Source organism: Pan troglodytes, chromosome 21, assembly GCF_028858775.2.
Source record: "Pan troglodytes isolate AG18354 chromosome 21, NHGRI_mPanTro3-v2.0_pri, whole genome shotgun sequence".
NCBI classification, from domain to species: Eukaryota; Metazoa; Chordata; class Mammalia; order Primates; family Hominidae; genus Pan; species Pan troglodytes.
The window spans coordinates 32,274,905-32,298,725 of NC_072419.2; the positions used below are offsets into that span (position 1 = coordinate 32,274,905).

The following is a 23,821-nucleotide window of genomic DNA, read 5'->3' on the forward strand; positions in this document are numbered from 1 at the left end:
TGATTCGTCAGGGATCTAGAACTAGAAATACCATTTGACCCAGCCATCCCATTACTGGGTATATACCCAAAGGACTATAAATCATGCTGCTATAAAGACACATGCACACGTATGTTTATTGCGGCATTATTCACAATAGCAAAGACTTGGAACCAACCCAAATGTCCAACAATGATAGACTGGATTAAGAAAATGTGGCACATATACACCATGGAATACTATGCAGCCATAGAAAATGATAAGTTCATGTCCTTTGTAGGGACATGGATAAAATTGGAAATCATCATTCTCAGTAAACTATTGCAAGAACAAAAAACCAAACACCGCATATTCTCACTCATAGGTGGGAATTGAACAGTGAGAACACATGGACACAGGAAGGGGAACATCACACTCTGGGGACTGTTGTGGGGTGGGGGGAGGGGGGAGGGATAGCATTAGGAGATATACCTAATGCTAAATGACGAGTTAATGGGTGCAGCACACCAGCATGGCACATGTATACATATGTAACTAACCTGCACATTGTGCACATGTACCCTAAAACTTAAAGTATAATAATAATTAAAAAAAAGATAAATATGTTTTCCTAAGGATATATGTATGTTGTTGACTGCAGAAATTACTCTGGCTTTGATTTTGTGTGCCTGTTGTAGTGTGATCTTTTTATGACTTCTTTGGCAGTACATAGGTCAGTGGTTTCTGTGATTTCCTCAGTGGCTTAGGGTGCAGTTACTAGTTGAAATTGTGCTGAAGTTTAGCTGGGGACTTGGACACCAATGAACCAGTCTTTGGGCCCTGGCAGTGACAGTAGAGGTGCAAGTGTGCCTGTTTTTTGGCCAGCAGCCTAAACTCAGCTCAAAAATTTATGATCAACGAAGGCATAGAATTCTCCAGAAAAGTTAAAAGCACAAAGTCATTATGTCTGTGAATATTAAATAAATTAATTAAAGCATTTTAAATGTCTGTCTGCATTTTATGCTCTGAGGGAGGATAATATCAGAATAAAGTTCAATTGCTTTTAATTAGTGTACACAGAAAAAAATGCGTTCCTTCACCTTTCAATTTCCCACTTGGAAATATCCCTCCAAATTTAATATTTGACACAGTTAATAGCTATGACTTGCAGTCTCTTTGCTGTAATACACATGGAAATAATGGGTAAAAATAAAACTTTCAAGCCTTTAGTAAAGATGTGTGTCTACTAATTGATGTCTTCTTGGTTGGGATGGTCAGAAAAAATAAACAAAATAGAAACTAAAAATTTTCCTGTAGTATTTTTAGGGTTTTTCAAAATTGGTAGCACACAATTTGTGATCAAGTCTCTCCAGCTATTTTTCTGCCTCCTAATTCAGCAGCGATACTTTCCCTGCCTATGTTTTCCCCCAGGGCAGCTGAGAATTAAATGTCTCAGAAATAGCATTATGCTTGTCAACAAGAGTTGTACTTTCAGCTGCACCCCACACTAAGTTTAATTTCTAGAGAATTGTTGATGCACTGCAGTAAATCAGTAACATCTGATGCTTATCTAGTTATTCTTCTGGCATTTGTGTATTTTAAAAAGATATGTTTATGAAACTAATTTTAGTGAAAATGAGTTTTTATTTTCTAAATGTCATCTGACTTTTTGAGGTTGCCACTTATTGTCATTTGTCAATCAACCTCCCTCAAGTTGACACCCAAAATGCTCATAATTACTTTTGTTTTTATGACCAATCATAGGTCTTACAAGGTTCCTCAGCTAATATGGAAAAAATGTATGTTTAAAATGACATTTTGATTAATATAATAAAACAAAAGTTTTTAAAAATAGATTTTATTCTTAAATCTACAGAAGGCAAAGTGAAAAGATTACTCACTATTCAAATAATATTATTTATAAAATAAAACCACTTTAAAAGTTAAATCTTGTGATGAAGGTAAAAGAATACATTTTACCAGACTACTTTTTTCCCCTCAATGGAACATATTCATTCTATACAAATAGTTCTTGGGTTCTTATAAATGACTTCTGCCTTTCATTATATGCCTTATCTCTTCTTCAGATGTCTGATCTAACCCCACATATGTTATGATCGTCTTTTTTTGCCTAGTGCATTTAATGGTGTTATTTTCCCCATCATTATCCATGATCATGTCTATACTTTGGGACTTATGATATTGAGAACAGCCTAAAATTAAAGTCAGTAAAATGAGAGTGAACTTAATTTGCATTGTCTGTTCTCTGAGAATAGCTTTACGCTTAGCCCTAGCAATCTCTAGTTGTCACTTCTCATAGTCTGAGCTCAAAAGTGTTCAGATTTTATATTTTTAGTGTATCAAAAAAAACTCAATTATTTTTTGCAGTCTGACCAAAGTGTAAGTAACTTCTATGGATTTTTAATTTATTTTATTTCTCCCAGTTTGTCATCCTGTTATTGCAAATTCCATGAGTTTTTTCATAATAAATTTGCCAGAATCATTAGAAGAAATTAACGATGCACAGTTTAAAATTTGCATAAAATAAAACACTTTTGATATATTGAAGACAACAATCAGTTCAGTTTTGTCAATTGAGATATATTTTTTAAATATACAATACAAATAATTTATTATTAAAAGTAATTATTTGTGCACCTTTTCCATGGGGACCATGGTTCTTTCCTTTCCAGGCTTAGTAGCAATGCCCTCCAGGTTCTCATGGAGAAATACACCATTTGATAATTCAGAAAGTCAAGTCCTTTTCAGTGTGTGATGGCCACTTACAGAGGGAAGGGCATGAATTAGAGAGGGTGAGCTCAATATCTGTTGGTAGTGAGAGAAGAAAATACTAACATTATCAATGTTATTTTATCTAACTATTTATATCATCTCTTTTCAATACATGGTTTATAACATGGAGTAAACCAATAAAATTACATAAATATAGTTAATAAATCATTGTACACATATTATTAATCCATGCCCAACTATTCTGTTACTGGTAATGGAATATAATCCTAATATTTAGAGAACATTAAGCCATTAATTTAATATGATCCTACTATTTCTGGCTCCAAATCGCTAGTAGAACCAAACTGTGCCAAGGGTGCCACTGTATGCTGGTAGGAGCTCTCTGTTGTTTGGTTCTTGCAGCTAAAATAAATGTGTTATCTTACTAGATTAAGCCTTTAAAAAGTAACAATTATTTAATTAACTATACAATGTATGTCTTACAAAATTGTCTATATATCAGGTGGCTTTAAGGCAATTTTCTACCTTAGTCATTTATCAGCCTAGCCTGATTATTAGCCAAGAATGCTGTCAACATTTCTGCTTTGCCTTATATATTTATATTTATGAGACAGTACAGTAATAAGTTCCTTGAATATAGAGATGGACACACCTTCATCTCATAATAATCTGAGTGAAGGTGGTGGTTTTCTATTTCTCCATGTCATAAAGCTAAACTGTTATTAGATCTGGATTAAATTCAACTGATAAAGTAATGATGCCTGAACCCAAGCTAAATAACATGAGACAGTAACTGCATCATTATGCTGTGAAACTTTACAAGATATTCTGGTATTGGAGATATTTGGTGAAAACTTTAGGGGAATTACCTTTACTATTGGAGAGAGTATTTTTCTAGGCATTTGAGAGTATCCCTGCAGTAAGTGATGTCTCAGGAAAAGAATCAACATGTGATTATTTAGAAGCAAGTTCATGGTTGTCATGTAGTGACTAAAGTGGCATTTTTTTTCTCAATAATTGAGAGATGGCAATCCTGTGCTGAAAGGAAGAGAGTCTCATAAAATATTTCTGGGATGAAAAATAAGCTTGGAGAAAATCAGCATCATTTTTAGGTAAAAGAATTAGTAGATTACTGGTAAACATAATATAATCTTTAAGGGGCAATAATGCCCCTTAAGTATGTTCATTTTAATTCTCAGATACTGAGAATATTTCACAGTTCATGGCAAAGGAAATATAAGGTTTCGGATGAAATCAAGATTGAGAATCAGCTGATTGAAAATAAGGATATTATCATTAATTATTATAGTGCATTCAGTAGAATTACCGAGTCCAAACTCACAGGAGAGTGATGAAGAATGAGATGTATCAAAGTGATGGGATGTGAGAAAGAGTCAACTGGATATTAGCGTTTGTTTATTAGTGATTCTTTCCTATTAGAATAAATTTTCATTTAATTTAACTGAGCAAATACCATTGAGCAATTTTATATGTTCCTTACCATTCTAGATGCTTAATATAGAATGCAGGAATATTAAACAACAAGGATATGATTTCTAAAAAGAGAGGCACAGGTGTAATAGAAATTTAGAAATTGTGCATCTACACAGGCATAATTATGAATGTGTTGATGTTTTACATGTATAAGTTATTTGGTGTAGAAAATAGTGCAGAGACTGGATTATGCAGAATTTATATGAGATAGAGTTAACCAAGAAGTGGGTAAAATTAAAATAGTGATGTAATCATTTTGGACACTAAAGAACAAACATTGATAATGTGAGATCCATTGTTTTGTTCCCAGATATATGAAATATGTTTGTCATTAATATGAACACACTTTTCACTTCAGTTATGCCTAAAAATGTTTTTTTTTTTCTTCTGAATCTGCCATTGGACTTTCAGACAACACCTTTTTGCTTTTCTTCCACATCTTCACACTCCTTCAGGATCAAAAACCTAAGCCACATGACTGGATCAGCCGTCACTTGGCCTTCATTCGGGTAGTGATGGTCCTCACTGTAGTGGATGTTTTGCCTCCAGATATGCTTGAATCACTGCATTTTGGGAATAACTTCAAATGCAAGTCCTTGATCTAAATAAACAGAGTGACGAGGGGCCTATATATCTATACCACCTGTCTCCTGAGTATACACCAGGCCAGCATAATCAGCCTCAGCAACTTCTGGTTGGAAAGCTTTAAACATAAATTTACAAATAACATTGTCAGTGTCCTCTTTTTTCTTTTTTGTTCGCTCAATTTGTCTTTCAGTAGTGACATAATATTCTTCACTGTGGCTTCTTCCATTGTGACCCAGACCAATCTACTTAAGGTCCGCAAATACTGCTCACGTTCTCCCATGAAGTCCATCATGTGGGGAGTGTTTTCCTTGTAGGATTACGCTGCTCTCAAGTGCATACATGATGATCTTTTTGTCCAAGCATCAGAGGTGATCCCAGCATCTTCACAGTACCAGCCTTTCCCCAAGATCCTCGCCAGAGAAAAGGGTTACCCAGATCATCCTGCCACTGGTGAGTTGCTTTGTTGTCATGTACTGGGTGGACCTTATCATCTCATCCTCTTCAGTCCTGTTATGGACGTATAACCCAGTCATCCTGAGCATCTAGAACCTTGTAGTCTGTGTCTATGCCACTTTCGTTCCATTGGTACAAATCCACTCTGATAAAAGAATAGTTAATATTCTCCAAAAAATGGAATTAAAGTGCTATAAATTTTTAATGTGTTGGTGATGAAAAATATTTCTAAAAATTAGTCTCATTCTATAGTTAAATTGTTCAAGTAGCCCCAGATTTAGCTTACTGAGTTTAAATAAAATGCATGGAATTACACTTTTATTATATTTTTATGCTTCTGAAACTGAGGCATCTAAGGACTATGTAGTTTCTTCAGTTCAATGTTCACCATAGATTGACATTTCAGATATCAAGTCTTTTGCACTTTTATTTTTATGTTAACTTTGTACAAGAAAATGTTTCTCTCTTTTTGAAGTACACTCTTAAAAAATCTTGTTTTGGTAATCAAATCTCTCAATGTTTTTACTTTTGAAAATATTTACTTACTCTGTTTATGAATGATACTTTAGCTAAATATTCAATTCTAGCTTTTAAGCCATGCTTGCTCATTGTAACCTCCCTGACTAAAAAAAATTATGTCAATTTGGATTTTAAATTTAATCTAGAATTCATTTTAAAGGGTTTTAAATGAAATTTATATGTGGCTAGATACTGTTTTGGTAATACTTGGTAGTTTCCCGCCTCTATTGGGATATTATTGACAAAAATTTTGTATATTTATGGTGCACAATATGATGTTTTGAGGTATAGACACGTGCACGCAGACACACACACACACACACACACACACACACACACACACATTGTAAAATTACCAAAATCAAGCTTAATAACATGTCAATTACTTCTCATACAAGGGTATTTTTGGTGTATGGTGAGAACATTTGAGATCTACTTCATTAATATAATTTACTTATACAATACATATTATTAATATAGCCTCTATGCTGTATACATATATTTATATTAACTTCTCTTTTGTTATTGTTGGAGACAGTTGTCTGTCTTTGTTCCCCAGGCTGGAGTGCAGTGGCATTATCATAGCTCACTGAAACCTCAAACTCCTGGGTTCAAATCATTCTCCCACCTCAGCCTCAAAAGTAGCTAGAACTACAGGGGTGCACCACTATGCCAAGCTAATTTGTAGGAACAGAGTCTTGCTATGTTACCCAGGCTGGTCTTGAACTCCTGGCCTCAAGCAATCCTCCTGCCTTAGCCTCCCAAAATACAGGGATTATAGGCATGAGCCACATGCCTAGCTTTATAACATTTTCTTTATTCATTTATGTGTTGATGGACATTTACATTGTTTTCATATCGTCTATTGTGAATAATGCTTCAAGAAACATAGGAGTGAAGATATCTCTTCAATATGTGATTTTATGTTCTTTGGATATTTAACCATAGGTAGGATTCCTGAATCATATGATAGTTTTATTTTTAATTTTTTGATGAATAATCATGCTGTTTTCCATAATGGCTTTACCAATTTACGTTCCCAGTGACAGTGTACAAGGTTCCTTTTCTCTCCATCATTGATAACATTTGTTTTCTTTTGAATTTTTAATAAACATTACCCTAACATGTGCTTGAGGTGCTATCTCATTTTGGTTTTGATTTGCATTCTCCTGATGATTACTAATGGCTTCTTTGAAAAAGGATCTATTTAGATTATTTGGCTACTTTTAAAAAGAATGTGTTATTTTTATTGTTATTTTTATTCAGAGGGGGTTATATTTTATGAATTTCTTACAGATTTTGAATGCTAACCCTTTATCTGATATTTGGTTTACAAGTATTTTTCTTCGGTTCTGTGGATTGCCTTTTAAATTGATTGACTGTCTTTTGCTATGCAGTAGAAACTTTTTAGTTTGATGTCGTTTCATTTTTTTTCTCCCTGGGCTTTTAGTGTCAAATACAAAAAATAATTATTGCCGCAAACAATGCCAAAGAATTTTCCCCAATGTTGTTTTCTAAAAGTTTTATGGTTTCAGGTCCAGTATTGAAGTCTTTAATCTCTTAAGTTAATTTTTGTGTATTCTGTAAAAGATGGGTTAAATTTTTTTTGCATGTGTATATCCAGTTTTCCCATCACCATTTATTGAACAGTGTATTCTTTCTTCACTGTATATTTATATATCTTTGTTGAAAATTAGTTGACTGTGTTCAGATGGATATTTCTGAGCTCTCTATTCAGTTTCATTGGTCTATGTGTCTGTGTTAATGCCAGCATCATGCTGTTTTGATGACTGTAGCTTTGTTATATCATTTGAAATTAAGAAGTTTGATGCCTTCAGCTTTGTTCTTGCTCAAAATTCTTTGGTTATTTTGGGTCTTTTCTAATTCCATACAAACTTTAGAAATTTTTTATTTTTCTGGAAAATGATATTTTAATTTTGATAGAGATTGCTTTAATTTTTTTTTTTTTTTTTTTTTGAGATGGAGTCTCACTGCGTCACCCAGGGCCCAGGCTGGAGTGCAGTGAGGTGATCTCAGCTCACTGCAACCTCCACCTTCCTGGTTCAAACAATTCCCCTGACTCAGCCTCCTGAGTAGCTGGGATTACAGGTGCACGCCACCATGCCTGGCTAATTTTTTTGTGTGTTTTTAGTAGAGATGGGGTTTCACCATGTTGGCCAGACTGGTCACGAACTCCTGACCTCAAGCAATCCACCCGCCTCGGCCTCCCAAAGTGCTAGGATTACAGGTGTGAGCCACTGCACCTGGTGAGATTGCTTTAAATCTTTATATCACTTTTAGTAGTATGAATGTTTTAATATTAATTTATCCAATCCATGAACACTAAGTTTTTTTTGTCTCTTCTATAATTGCCTTTGCCACTATTTTAGAGTTTTTATTGTACAAATCTTTTACCGTCTTAGTTATAAGTATTATTTTTGATGTCATGGCAAATGGAATTTTCTTAATTTTTCCCATATATTTTGTTGTAAGGTATAGAAATGCAATTTATTGTTTTGTACATTGATATAGTATCCTGCAACATTGCTGAATTAGTTTATTAGTTTTAAAAGTTTTTTTCCTGTAATGATGAGCACACGGGGCTGTGTTTACACATACATTAATATTCTGTTAACATATCACAGTGCCTAAAAATGTGCTCTGTTGTATTTCTGCGGTGACAAATTTAATGGCATCTTTTAGTCCTAATTTTTTTTTCTTTTAAAATACTTTTGTCTGGTATTGTATAATGGTGTGTTACTTTTCAGTTGTGCTACACATTTATTTCCAGGCAGAGTTAGTCAAGCTTTCTAATAAAGTTATTTAATACCTTTATGTGTATTTAGTTGTTGTAAGCCAAAACAGTAGATTTTAATGATAGTTTTAAAGTTACCAAGTAAGATTGAAAATATGTCAATTCATCACTGCTCAAGAATCTCTGGATTCCTCATTTCAAACTCTTACGTATGATGTCTATATGTGTGTGTGTGTGTGTGTGTGTGTGTGTGTGTGTGTGTGTAATGGCTTAGAATCTTACCTAACATATTGTATGCACTAACCAAGTACTAAAAGACATGATTCATCAAATTATCATCTTTATACCATTCTTCAAATAGAATATTATTTTCTGTTTGTTCTAATTAAAAATTATGTTTCTGTCTTATTTAAATATCAATGAAAATTAAAAGGTCTACTCAGTCTGCCGCCTTGATAAAAGCCAAAGCTAAATGGCAGTTTCACTAATATTTTAAATTCAATACCTTATTTGCATCACGATAAATATAAACAGTAAGGATAAAATTATATTTTAATTACCCATCCTACAATAAAGAGACTTTGAGTCATTCATTAATAGGGCTGAAGCCTTGCTCTATATTTTTCTGATTTTTCTATATTTCTGATTTTTCTATGTTAACAGCCTAGAAAAATTTTTTACACATAGAATACTACAAATTAGAAATTAATATCTTGAAATGTACAAATTATAAAAAAACTGAGTAAGTAGAATAGATGAATATATGTTTATATATTATGAATTGTTATATAACAAGCAAAATTATTAATTAAAAATATTTTCACAAAGAAAATTCCAGGGCAAAATAACCTTTATGGAAAACTGTCCCTATATTCAATAAATAATTAATACTAACTCTTCACCCAAAAATATTTTCAAAAATTGAAAAAGAGGGAACATTTTCCAATTTATTCTAGGAGGCCAGTATTTCTGTGATACTAAGGGCAGACCCAAATATATGACAGAGAAGGACTATGGACCAATGTGGCATATTTATGTATATACATACATCCCCAGAAAATATAGCAAACCAAATCCAGTCACATAAAATATGCATATACACGAAGACCATATGATATTGTTTTATAAATGCAATTGTGACTTAATATCTAAAATTTAATCAAGATGATGCTCAATACTAGTAAAGAACAAAAAGTGATAATTTAAATAGGCACAGAGAAAATTTCAAAAATTGAATATCCATCCCTGAGAAAACCCCTAGCAAACTACTAATAGAAGGAAATTTTGAGACCTACTAAAATGCATCTATTTTTTAAATCTGTAGCTAACATCATACTTAATGGTGACAAACTAGTGTTTTTTTTTTACCTGAAAGTTTGGGGAGAAGACAAGAATTTTCACTATAATATTCCAGATTGTAAAATATAAAAGTAGAACTGTATTTATTGTAAATGATACAATTTTCTGTTAAAAAATACAAAAAAATTCTCTAAAATACCACTAAGGCAGACAAATCCAGTTTGTCAGTAGAGGGTGATTTATTGGGGGAACACAGAGAATGAAGCATGATCTTTGGCAGGTGCAATACAGGTAGATCTCTGCACCGTAACCCTCCAGACCCAGGACTTATACCCTATAGAAAAGGGCATATGACCAATGTGCCAGACAATTAAAGTGGACCTTCCAGGAAATGATGACATTGCTATCTATGTGTGTCATATCCTGTAATTTGTGCTGTAACATCAAGGTTTCTGTTGACCTAGGGGCAGGATGTGGTCTTATATAAAGAGCAGTAGATAAAGTGGATATCCTAAAGGCATTCCTGGAACTGGGGGGTAATCAAAGTTAAATGGCAAATTATAATTCAGGATGGAGTTACTTTAGTCTTTACACTCCACCCATCTTATCCACCTGTTACTATCTCAGCATTCTGCTCTTCTGTGATGGTCCGTTAGTTTTTGTGGAGAGACTGTAGGTGACATGTTTTATCACTGTGTTTTTTGCTTATAAGCAGATACAGCAGTAACAATACAGACAACAACAGGCAATGACACCTATGACATGTATCAGACACAGAATTAATAACACTTTCTGCCACCATGTTCCTCAGGATCCAAACCAGGAGGAGAGCCATTGGGAGAAAGGTTAGAGTCAGACATTGTGGTTATTTGTTTATGCATGTCTTGTAGGGCTAGAGTTATACTGCTAGAATGATCAGGAATAAATACACAACATTCTGTCTTAATCATGGCAAAAGCTTTTCCTTGTGCAGCAGTTAATACATCGAATACCATGTAATTTTGTAGAATAGCCTTCAGTATGGGGGTCATCTCAGAGTTCATTAAAAAATACCTTGGAGGCTGTCATTGAGAAAAAGCTGAGTATAGTTAATGTGTTTTCAATGCCTACAAATGGCACAGAGATTGAAGCTAAATAATCATACCAATAAAAGAAAGCCCTTATCCACCTACTAGTCACATATGGGAAATTAACAGGTTTATCAGTTGGCTTTTCCCATCATCCTTGGACCAATAGAAAACCTAACATGTAGTGTCCTAGCCATCCCAGTGGTGACCAAGGCCAGAGATTAAATCCATACAACCATTCAGTACCATTTGGAGCTGCCAATTTATTCCAGTTTGTTGAGATGAGTCTGTAGTAACCCAGTCCATGGCTTGCAGTATTACAATGTGTTGGCATTGTTCCTGGGACATCCAGCCCTTACTATGGGTATAATTGAGCCATGAGGTGTGGTTTCATTGCTCACATCATAGGGGCACTAACTGACTTAAATGCCCTATAGCTGGTGTCAGCCAAATGAAACCATCTCAAATTTTAAAAAGACCTTCTTTACAGTGAGAATGTCAAGGTCTTATAATAAGACTCATTCCTTAGAATCCTTTGGTTGTGGCGTAGCTCTAGTTACTACATGTTTTTGTGTGGCATTTATTGAAAAGGGCTTTCCATGTCCATAACTGTTAAGTGTCTTGTTAATAGGCTAATTACATCACTTCTTGTCACATCTTCTAAAGGTGTATTCCACTGTTGAAGAGACTTGATGAATATCTGTACATTCTGCAAGTCATTTTTCTGCATAGGTGATACATACCAAGGCATACCAGAGGTGCTGGAATAAAATAACCACAATGCCAGTAGGCATCCTTTTATGAACTGTCAGCATAATGTTGAGCCCATTGTAGAGAAAATACAGCAGAGCAGCAACAGGAACAGAAGACTATGGGTGTAAATACAAGTGTTTAGCAGTAGTTGAAAGGGCAGTTCTTTCCCATCAAGCAGAATGATTGTAGTGACTTTGTCCCTGTTAGTTAGGACATAGGCACCCAAAGGATTATGGGCTGGGAGTGCACACCAAACATGGGGCCTAAGGGGTAAATGTGCCAGTATTATCTGTAAAGTTACAGGGACAGCAAAAGACCATGTTAAACCACTGATCAAAGTGTTCTTTAAAAGAAGTTGTGTTCCAGTGTATTGGTATTTGGCACATTTTTGCCCAGACTCCAACAGGATCAACAGAGACCACTTTAGCTGGCTGGGGAAGTTCTCACTCTCTGGAAAGAAATAGCCTATCCAACCAGGGGAAATTTGCCAGTCCAACAGTATTCAAGGGCTCCCTTTCTTGGCTGGAGGTCTTGGGGAGTCCTAAATAATACGTGCCATTGGCCTTTTATCAGCTACAGTAGAAATGGATCTGGTTGGATTTTCTTTACAATGATGGTTAATAGACCCTCCTTTATGGGGATCCTGAATCATTGGTATAGTTCCAACCCTATATTTGTTTCAACTGAATTAAGGTGTCTAATGGTTGGAGTCAAAACCTTCACCCAGCCATGCAAAATATTAGATTTTAAGAGTGCTCACAGTTGAGTCTAGTGCTATTTTTCCTTTCAATCAAACCTGCCACTTGAGGATTACATAATAAATAGAATTCCCAGTCTATATCCTTTTCATGTGCCCAACCTTGTACATCATGTTCAATGAAATGTGTGCCTCAGTCACTATCAGTGTGTTGAGGATATCCATATATGACACCGAGTTGCTTCAAGCCCTTGATGGTGGCTGTCTGGTTTGCCCTTTTGCAAGTGAAGGCCTGAAATAATACTATAAGAGTATCCACATATTTTAGTGCATACTTTTGTCTCAAGTTTACTGGCAGGGATTCGATGTAGTCTCTTTACCAGCTTATCAGAGGGGTAGCTGTCTTATGAATGAGTTCCTATGTATGTGGTGTGTGGTGAGGGCTCAGGTGAGAGCAAACTAAGCAGACTGTTATTGCCACCACTAAATCTGCATAGTGGAGGGCAATCATCCTACCTTCGCTATTTGCCAGCCCACTCGTGCACTGTGATGCTCACTATGTTCATGTACCCAATCAACTAGCTCAGATGACTGTGAGGAAGCCAATGTTCTAATTTTTGCTAGGGTATCTGCATCCATGTTACCAGAAAGGAAATCTGACCAGTGTGCTGAAACACAGTACATGATTAAGCTCACAGTGTGTTCTTGTAGCCTCTCCCAAATGTCGTTTCACATGGCAGCTAGCCATAAGGGTTTTTAAAGCACATAGCAACCATTTCAGGACCATTGGGAAGCCAAGTTGTAAGACCCTTAAGACCCTATAGTTCTCTGTACAGACAGGCCCACCTGGATAGGCCATAACTCATGGATACCAACCAATTATGCAGCTTGAAGCTCTGCCCATTGATGGCTTTGTTGCATTCCCTCCTCAATCCAGATAGCATCTGTCTAGTTGTACAGCTAGAGCCATCCACATGCATGTTACTATGTGTGGCTTGATCTGAATACCAATCATTTTCAAAAATGAGGCCGTGCCTTCATGTACATTGGAAGCATCTCTTGTGGGGGATCCGCATTGGGGGCAGCCCTTGTCTCATAGTGCACTGGCCCTAACATAGCAGGCAGTTCATTCCCCAAGGGACTCTTGGAGAAGATACTATGTTGTTGCAGATCTGCATGCCATTTTTGTACAGTGGAGGCTTGAGCAATGGCTAATTCAGGCCTGGCAGACAAGCCTTTCATCCAGCAAATGGGTTCCGTTTGCTGCAAGCCTTGTATACCTGTTCAGTCAAAACAGTGGATTTCACCACTCCTCCACAAACATCCTAGGGGAACTGTTTTTTTATTCTGGACTTGCCCGAGAGCCCAAGTGTTCCCATCAGGACTTATGGTCACATCCAAAGACACTGCTACTGTTGAAGGGACTCTGGGCTGGCCAAATAATATAGCACACCGTGGGGAAGAAAGGTGTACAGATTTTCTTTTACTTTCCCTCTTAACATAGCTTTTACTACCCAAATCCATAGGCATAATTCTCCAACAGATGTTCGTAAAGTGTGCCTTAAGAGGACATTTATACCCAAGATGTTTTGTGGACTAGATGAGATACAGTAAAGCAAGCAGGAGGTTCTAACCAGAACCAAGGGGGAAAGAAGTTTGTTTAACTCAGGTTGTTCATCTCCCATAGCCATCTATAGCTCCCCACTTATCAGGATGTCTTTCTGCATTTCCATGAATTAAGGTGCATTTGACACCTGTGCCTACCACTGCTAAGGTCCTCTGCTTGTTTTCTGGACTTAAATGAATTGTGAACTCCACATGGACCTCTGGTCACCTCAATTGCTCATACATGAAGGCAGCCTCAGCCTTAACCCTATTCTCTAGGCTGGGAAGGACGCCACTCATTGAACACAGATTGGAGTTCTTTTCTGCAAAGTTTTTTCTTCTTTCTACTCTTCTGCTGGGGCAATAGGCAGGGCACTAGGCAGGGCATTAGCAGAAGTCAACTCCTTCCAAATGCCCACAAATATGGCCTTTTCTTTGTCCACCCCAGCTGAGATTAGATTATACATTAGTTTTTCTAGTAACCCTAACTGAGTTACTGAAAGACTTGGCATGTCCTTCTTTTCCTTTTCCTTTGGTAAGCAGTCAGACCTTATTTCTTCCCTCTTTCTCCAAGATTAGCTACAGTTCTCCCACATCACACACATCTTTTCCCATGAGGGAACTCAAGATGTATATGAGGGCACCATGCCAATTCCAAGGGACATTTTGTTAACTACTGATTTTTCATGACCATGGTAAACACAGCCTTATCTGATCCTTCAAATTATTGGATATATATGTCCTGCCACATACCCAACTTGCTTAAATTGATGTGTTTCCTCCAGCGATGGCCATGCCAGGGTCTGACCTGAGAAGTCTCCTTCATTTGGCCCGGCCTCGCTCATGGCCATGATAATCCAGTCCATAACACTATGATTGCCCTGAACAGTTGTAGCTTTGTGCAAACACTGTCTCAAAGCAGGATGGGTGGTTATTTGTTCATTGTTTTAGCTTCACTGTCAGCTAGGGAGATGCCCTTTCTATCAGAGTCCTAGTCACATAAACCATGTGGCTAACCTTTCTCTCAGCAACTATTTAAGTATTTTTGCTATGTCTAATAGTTCTAGTAAGGTGTACTCTCAGACAGTTCAGGTTTATTGCAAAGACTGTCCATTATTGCCCAGCTCCATGTGTTGGGCTTTTGCTTTCTGCTGCATGAGTGGATTGCTCTAAAATGGGGACGGTAATCCTACACCTCTTCTGTGATAAACTCTGTCTTCATCTGGCTCACTAGTTGCTTTCTGATGATTCCAGACCTTAGCGTCCCAGTCAGGTTTAGCAAGGCAGTCCTCCACTTTCAGCTGGTGCAACTTCCACCCTCCCAGCTGCACAAATGGCAGCTAGAGCTTCCAGCTGTGCCTCCTGTGTTTTGAACTCATCCCCCAAGGTAGTCACTAACACAGACATGGATGTCCTCATACTCATGCTTAACAGTAATTTTTCTTGTAGCCAGATGACCCTGGTAATGGAATGTGGTGATGGCAGCTGGGCTGTTGAGCAGGATGATGAGCGGCAGAATTAGCAGGGCTCTGGCTCCCATGTTGGTCCATCCTGCTGGCATGGAGCTTTTTCCAGGCTGTGGGCTGGATGTGGTAGGTGGGGCTTCCTTTCTTCCCCAGACTAGCCCAGCAATTCTCCAGGAAGCCAGGCCTCTGCGGCTAATTCTGTCTTGCACCTCAACACGGCAGGAAACAGACCCAAAGCAGGCAGTAACTTGCCTAGATCCCCAGAGGAGAGACGAACTCCTCCTCCCACCTGGAGGCCCTGTCCCAGCTACCTTCACCCCATACCCCAGCACCACTACTGACCAGGGTTCCATCTTCTGGACTCTATGGGCATCTCCATTCCGGGCTCAGCCATGGTGGAAGTAAGATGTGGTGTCTTGGGAGACCTGGTTGAGCAGGTCTCTGTTTCCTCATCTGAAAAATGTACAAATAGTGAACCTGTTGTGCAGGCCTTACAGAGTCCTGATGAGGTTCAAGGGAGAAAGGGAATTTGAGGGTCCTTGCATCTGGCTCTTCTTGATAAATATAATGGTGAGAACAATGGTGATAGTCACATTCAACTGAGTCCTCAGGAGGCCCTGAGGTAGGCGTGGTTTCCACTGCCCTTTCCTGATGAGAAAGCAGCCTCTGGGAGGCCCGGCTTCATGCCCAGATGGCAAAGCCGTGAGTGCTGGAGCTGGGAGTGAGTCTAGAATCAGGACTCACTGGAGGTAGTGGGGGTATTGCATCAGCTGACCAAGGCCAGTTAACCAGGGTTTGAGGTTAGTGTGGCTGGGGTGAAAAATGGTTGATGGAGGATAATCTCACTGACCTTACCCCTGACCCTCACAGTAGGGGACCTCCAAGTTGGTCACCCTGGAGAGGAACCCAGCAAATCTGGGGCAGCAGCAGGTGAGTGTGCCTGTGGTGGGGAGGGGCTGCAGGGAGTCAGAGGACAGGGACCGTCCCTCCCAGCTGGAGGCCTCTACATCAAGCAAGCAGGGGACCTTTCTCCCCCAGCTCTTCCCTCCTGTGACCACAGTGCCTGAAATGCCTCCATTAGAGAGACCAGAAAAAGGGCCTGGGAGACCTTGGCTCACTGTGGATTTTGGGAAGGGTGGAGCAGGGGACCCCATGATCTTATTACTTGCTAATATCCCACCAGAAAAGAAAAAAAAAACAACAAACTGGGGATGCCCGCTGGCTTTGGACACCAGCTAGGGGAAAAAGGTGAGAATTGGGGGAAGACAGCTGGGGGTCCTTAGTTACTCCAAGTGAAAGACCTGGGTAAGGGGATACAGAAGACAGGAATGGTGAGATTTCACAGGACAGACCTTGGACAGGCACCTAAAAGCGGGTGCTCATCATCTCTAGCACTCTGATGGCCCAGGCTGTGTGCTGTCTCTGGGCATGTTCCTCAGTGATGCTGGACACTGCCATGAAGGACTGTGTGGATGGGAGTGAGCCTAGGGCAGGCAGGTCAGGGACCGGGATCGTGAGGCCTGGGAGGAGAGAGCTGAGGATTGAGCCCTTGGATCTCAGCACTCAGCAGACCTCCTCTCATGAGAGCCTCACAGCTGCCCCTGTGAGCTGGGGTGTCAGGCCCATGTCATCTATGAGTGGTGGAGGTTCCATAGCAGCTGCCAGCCTCTGCTTCCTGAGTAGTGATGCGTCAGGGCTGTCTGACTGCAAAGTTGTGTGAGGTTTGGGCTGAGCTGAACTTAGCCTGTCCCTCAGGTGGTGCCCATGAGAGGAGAGGGAAATTGCACCCATGAAAGATCAGACAGGTCCTAAATGGCTGAGCGCTTTCTCTTTATGCAAGGCCTCAATTTCCCTGTCTGTCATGAGAGAGGGTTGAGGCAGAAGGTTCCCAAGCCTCAGTGCCCATGCTGTCTCCTCTGGAGCCCAGAGGCTAACACAGGTCTCAGTTCTGCTTGGTGCACAACCCCTGACCCTCATAGCCTTGGCGGTAGCACAGCATGAGGGCAGGTGAGGAGTGGGGCTAGCCCTGGGCCGGAGTGCCTTTCTGATGAACCTTGGCTGTCTGCCTTCCAGGGATATTAGGTCAGCACTCAAAAGAGGAAGATGAGCAATTGGGGCCCTGACTTTGGGGGACATTGGGAATGTGGAAGTCAGAGACCCTCCTGGGCAGGACGCCCCCTGGCTCCACCCTCTGCCTCTTAGATTTATTGGGAGGGTTGGATGCACAGAGAAGGAAGAAACCCATCCCAGTGGAGGGTGTGGGTAGGGGACTGCAATCAATGACAAATTCCTAGAGGAGGGGCTGTTTATATCCAACTCTGAAAACAGGTTGAAGCTGAATGGCATTGAAGAAGAGGGGGCCCTTTAAGAGAAAAGCCCTAGAGACCAGCCCCTGCTCCTCCCACCCCAACAAGTCCCCTTCAGCATCTTCTATCCAGGCCCTGTCAGCATCCTGTCCTTCCCTCTGGGTCCAGGAAATCAAAGTCCTCCAAGAAATGCAGCCACTTCTGTAACAAGAGAGAACGGTCATCTTCAGACTCAGGAGGAATTTGGGGTTTGGTTCAGGTCCATTGAAAAGCACAGTTGGAATAAAACTTGGGGGTAGCAGATATTCAGAGGGTAGGAGGAGACTCTCTTACGGCCAGCTTCAGACAGCCTGTGGCCATGGCTCCCTGGTCAGCAGGAGAGCATGTTGCATGGGGATCCCTGGGCAGGCACTGGGAGGGAGGCCTGAGGTGTGGCTCCTGCAGCGTCATAGCTACTGCTCTTTCCTGCAGTGACAACCTGTCCGGCCCACTGAGCCTCCATCCCAGTAGGCCAGCAACACCCTCAAGGCTAAGAAGATCAGGCCATGAAGAATCTCAGGGCCAATGAGTGCCCAGGTGGTAGGTGCAGAGTGCCTCAGGGCTCAGTGAAGTTTGGGCTGAGCACGGGCTCTGGACTTCCAACTAACTCCACTGTGACTAGCACTGTGATTGGGGCAGCCTCACTGCTCTGGAACTTGAGGTACCATTGTCACAGATATAAAACACCCTTCCAATCTTTTTCTTTTTTATCTTCCTCTGTAATCACCATGTACTACTGCTCTGTTAGTGTTTTTATTCAAATTAATAAACATATGTTATACAGTGTATATCATTGTTCCTCATGATTTCTACACCATACTGTATGATTCCAGTCACATGAGGTACTTATGGTCGTTCCATTCATAGAAACACAAGGTAGAAGAGTGGTTCCCAGGGGCTGTAGGGAGGGTAAAAGGGAGGTATTGTTTAATGGGCACAGTTTTGGTTTTGCAGAATGAAAAATATAACATTTCCTATGAATGTGGATGATGGTTGCAAAACAATGTAAATGTACTTAATTCTTTTGAACTGCACACTTAAAAATTGTTAAAATGGTTAATTTTGTATATATTTTACCACAATATAAAAATACTTAAAAAATAGACTATAGCTATATGCAACAGCATGAATGAATATCACAAATATAATGTCTCATAAAGGAAAGTTGATGTAAAATATACATACTATATAATTTCATTCATATTAAATCCAAAAATCAAACAAAACTGAGGTTCTGGCTTCTACTCATTGTGGAGTAGCTTGGTGAATTAACACTCTTAAAAATAACAAACATGAAACCAGGATAAAAATACTATATATTATTATAGAAATCCATCTACATATAATATAAACACGACATATGTGTGAATAAGAAATAATGAGGATTTCACCTGTGCCCAGTGTACGGGAGATAGGTAATAAAGTTTCAATTCAGCCCAGTAACACCTTAAAAAAAAAAAACACTCTTCAAATAAACACAACCAAATCCAGAGTCTCTATAAATATCCTTTTTAGTTTGTAGTACACAATTTTGCAATTAATGAGACCTGTGAAGAAACATGAAAATGCAATCCATACAGAAGATAAAATGCTGGCAGTAGAAGCTACCCCAATATATCCAAGATATTGTAATCAGAAGACAGGGATTTAAAGGCAGCTATTATATATGCATTCATGGGGATAAAGGAAAATAGTCCCATTACAAATGAACAGATGTGAAACTTCAGCAGAGAAATGGAAATTATGTGTATAAAAAGGAACCACATAGAAAGATAAAGAGATGAAAAAATATTTTGAGCTTATCCACAGATTAGAAACAGAAGACACAGCAATAGAAATGATTCAATCTGAAGAAAAGAATTTAAAGAAAATAGACAGAGCCTTAGAGACCTGTGGGATAATTGAGTCTGAGAAAGAGGAGAGAGACAGACAAATCAAATGAGGTTCAAAATAAATTACCAACTGGTAAATGAATACTTTCAAAAAAATTTCCAAGACCTTAATTTTTATATACAAAAGGTCAACAACCCCCCCAAAATAAATACAAATAAATACAAATAAAATCATACCAAGGCCACATTGTGACTGTGGAAACTGGCAAGGCAGGGCTTTCAACTGACTTGTTATTAATGCTCCAGAAAGATGTCCCAGGGAGAGTCTGCTCTGGTGCATCCACCCTGCACGGAGCTGAGGCTGCGCCTACACTAGTTTCAGAAGTGTGTAGTTGCGGAGTACTTAGAGTTAATCTGAGAAAGTAAATGGAAAAATGGATTCAGATAATTATCACTGTTAAGTTCCACCAGCAAAGTATTGAAAGTGGTTATAAAGGGATATTTAAAAAGCAAAATTAAAAGATTTTGTAAGGGAGCCCTATTCACAGCAGAAATGCAGACACTGAACATGACCTCACCAAACAAACTTCCCTTATGTGTTGGGAGGGACCAAGGGGCCTTCTGGTCTTGCTGCTCTGTGTTAATTATGGCAGAGAAGTCCATACTAGTGAAACGGGAAAAGTTCACTTGTCCCTTTTGCAGGGCGTGCGATGGGGGTGTAACTTGCTTCTTCAGTGCCCTGCTGCTCAGACCTCTAGGGGAGCATACAGAGGGGCAGGCTATGGGGCTCTGACCCCATGGCAGTGATCTAGGGGTGAATGTTTACAGCTGAAGCCCCAGTGGACGTGTGTTACAGCTCTTAGTTTAGCTGTCCGTAGGCGACTTGTGTTAGTCATCTCAATTAGACCCCTGCTTTATTGGAAGGACAGAGGGCTTTATGTATCCTGGGGTTCTTGCCTTGGTGTACTGCAAGAATTGGATCACATGTGGGCTTGGAGAATAAGCGCGAGGTTTTATTGAGTGGAAGTAGCTCTGAACAGATGGGGGAGGCAGAAGGGAGATGGTTTTCCCCTGGAATTGGGCGCCCAGGGGGCCTGGCTCTCTGGCCAAACTTCACCTCCTTCTGCCGGTGGATAGCCTGCTGGCCTGCTGGAGTCTATCCTGTGCTCTTCCACAGAGTACTCCCCTCTATGCCCAGAGGACGTCCAGAGGACCTGTGTGTCTGCCTGTTAGGGCCTCAGGGTTTTTATAGGCATAAGATGGGGGCGTGGCAGGCCACGGTGGTCTTGGGAAATGCAACATTTGGGCAAGAAAACAAAAATGCCTGTCCTCACCTAGGTCCGTGGGGGTGGAGCCCTAGCCAGGGACCATGCCTTCCTCTAACCCATACTTCCCCTCCCCCTTCCGTATCATTTAAAGGGACCACGCTCTTCCCTTCCAGCAGTTCCCTTCCTTATCACTAGGACCCCAAGACCTGGGAACCAGCCTGGGTGGGGGTCAGTGGTGGATGTGGCCCCAAAAGCAGCTTAGGGGGTCCCTTCCTTGTGGCTGCTTCTTGACTGGATGGAGCAGTGTTCAGGCCTTTCCCCTGTGACGTTTTCTCCTAATAACGTCACAGGCCTTTCTCATGTGACTTTATTACAGCGGCTGGGGCGTCCCTGTGAGAGGCCTGACCCAGGTGTGGGGGGCGCAGCCAGAACGGGGTGCTCCTGGGGTGCAGAGGATTCGTGGCAGCACGGAGAGTCCGAGGGAAAGGTGACTTTGGAAAGGCAAGTGCCAGGTTACTAGGACCGTGTATATTCACTTCTGGCAGTGAAATGACGGTTTCAGACACTATGAGGGAGCTTCCCGAGTAGGATACAAAGAAAGCCTGCAGCTGCCAGGTCCACGGGCTGATAGCCCCACCTCTACGGAGGAGGCTACGCGGCGCATGCTCGAAGGGCGTGACAAGGGGCGGGGCGAGAAGGAAGGGGCGGGGCTGAGGGGAGTGGTGGGGCAGAAGAAAGGGGCCGTGTACGCCCACATACTGGAGGATCAACATTATCATGGCAACCCTGAGGAGGCTGTGAGAGTCTGTGGGGTCCTTGCCGGCCTGCAGAAAATCAAGCTTTGAGCGGGAAGCTTCGAGGAGACACAGTGTCACAATTACAAGGTGAGACCAGATGCCCTGGCTCCGCTGTCTCCTCGCAGGCAGGAGAGGTTTGGGAACACCCACGCTTCCCTCAGCAAGGCAGAACTGCACTGGACGCATGGAAGTGTGATTTGGAAAGCGGGACCTTCCTACGGAATGTTTGGAGTTGTAGTATCTGTTCTACTCCCAGCCTGTTGGTTCTAGGGCTGCGGACTATAATCCCAGCATGCACTGGGTTTGGGTAAGAGACTGAAGCATCCAGGTGAAGAACTGGCATTGCTTCTACCTGTGGAGAGAGGACACCTGTAGGCTGCACGATTGACTGTGAATTTAGGAGGAGGATTAAAAGTTACCTGGCAAACAGTAGGCACCCTACAAATACTGATTTTCCCCCCTCCTTTAAAAAGTTTGATCTCTTGTTAGATGGTGTTGAGTAATACAGAAATGGCAGGTATGCATGTGATTGGTGCTTAAATGCACACAGTTCCCCATACCACAAGAGGAAACACAACCACAGCCTGATCATTAGGACCAACAGCAAAATAAGTTTGCCTTTAATCTATTCACTGCATATCTAAACTTTGATCAAGCCCATGGACACACCTGAAGACATGGGGTTTCCTTCTTCTGGGCACAATCATCCTTTGATCAGTGTCTGCTCTGTAAAACAGGATTCCCCCTAACTCTACCAACCAGCAGATGGGAAGTAGTAATCCACCCGTGGACACTTCCTGCTTGCAGCCCACTGCTCTCTCAGGTTACCATTTTCAGATGTTGCAAGGATGGGGTACTCCCTTGCCTCTGAAAGGGAATGGAGGGTGGGGGGTGTGGTTCAGCACTCAGAGCTTCACTTCAATGTGGCAGCCACTGACCATTGGGACCACTGAGCCCCTGGAACGTGGCTGGTCTGTACTGAGATGTGCTGGAAGTTTAAAATACAGAGTTTTATGGTTTTATTCTTTGTGTGTGTGTGTGTGTGTGTGTGTGTGTGTGTTTAAAAATGGCTTTTATTTGTATGTTATTGCACATTCCTAAAACAGTGATTTCTGGAAATCACAGTATTTTGTAAACATAAGATTTATACTTTAACCATACCCAAAGTCTATTTTTATTTCTTGACAGAATTGCTTTTCTTAGTACACATAGTACACATGGCTCTGCTGTGGTTTAAAACTGACTTTTTCATTTAAGGCAATCTGGACTCTATTAGTGAGAAATGAATTGTTTTTCTTGGTTTTATTCTCTAAAGGATCCAGCATTTGGAGGCAAACATGAAGCTCCATCCTCTCCAATTCCGGGGCAAACGTGTGGAGATGATCAAAATGCTTCACCTTCAAAACTTTCAAAGGAAGAGTTAATACAGAGTATGGATCGTGTAGATCGAGAAATTGCAAAAGTAGAACAGCAGATCCTTAAACTGAAAAAGAAACAAGTAAAAGTCTTTGCCTAATATATTCTAAGAATGTATTTTTTTCTCCCTACCAAAGATATTTTTGAGTTTTCCATATTTTGAAACTTTACATAAAAGGAATCATTCCTTATATATTCTGACTTGCTGTTTTTGCTACCATTGTGGTTTTCCTACATTCATTCATTTTCCTTGCTGCACTGTCCGATTATATGATTGTAGAGAGTGAAATTTGTTTGTCCATTCTATTTTTTATTTTTTTTTATAATCCATACAATGGTGCTGGTTTTTGGTTCACATGCAGAGATTTTCCATGGCATGTGCCCAGGAATGGCAGTGCTTGGCCCAAGATTATGCACAGTGAACTATTTAATAGATGATACCAAATTTGCTAAGAAGTAACACCTTTTTACATTCCCACTGGCAGCTTATGTGGGTACTGGTTTGTGCACATTCTTGCCTTTACTTGATATCATTTTTTTCAGTTGAATATGAAATAGTCTTCTGTGGTTTGGAAGGAGGCTGAGCTTATTTTCATTTGTTTGTGGGTTATTTGCGTTCCTTATGTGCATTGTTCAAGTCTTTTGTCTATAGTCTCCTATTTCAACATTGAAACTTTTAAGATTTCCTGAAGTCCCTTGTCAGATATGTGTATAGAAGATTTGCCTAGTTTGAGGCCTGTCACTTCACTTTTAGC

The 23,821-nt window shown here is 40.2% G+C and overlaps 1 long non-coding RNA gene and 1 pseudogene across 2 annotated transcripts in view; both read left to right on the forward strand.

Annotated features, from left to right (window-relative positions):
• LOC134809147 (uncharacterized) overlaps positions 1 to 23,170 on the forward strand; it is a 55,899-nt gene extending 32,729 nt beyond the window's left edge. The window contains exons 2-3 of one of the 2 annotated variants that reach the window (XR_010154122.1): positions 4,618 to 21,737; positions 22,966 to 23,170. This is a non-coding gene — a long non-coding RNA (uncharacterized LOC134809147). Of the gene's footprint in view, positions 1 to 430; positions 21,738 to 22,965 lie in introns of those variants that run through there. The other variant, XR_010154121.1, reaches the window with a different exon arrangement.
• PANTROV1R-PS288 (vomeronasal 1 receptor panTroV1R-ps288 pseudogene) lies at positions 4,596 to 5,463 on the forward strand (annotated as a pseudogene).
• Positions 23,171 to 23,821: the final 651 nt, after the last annotated feature.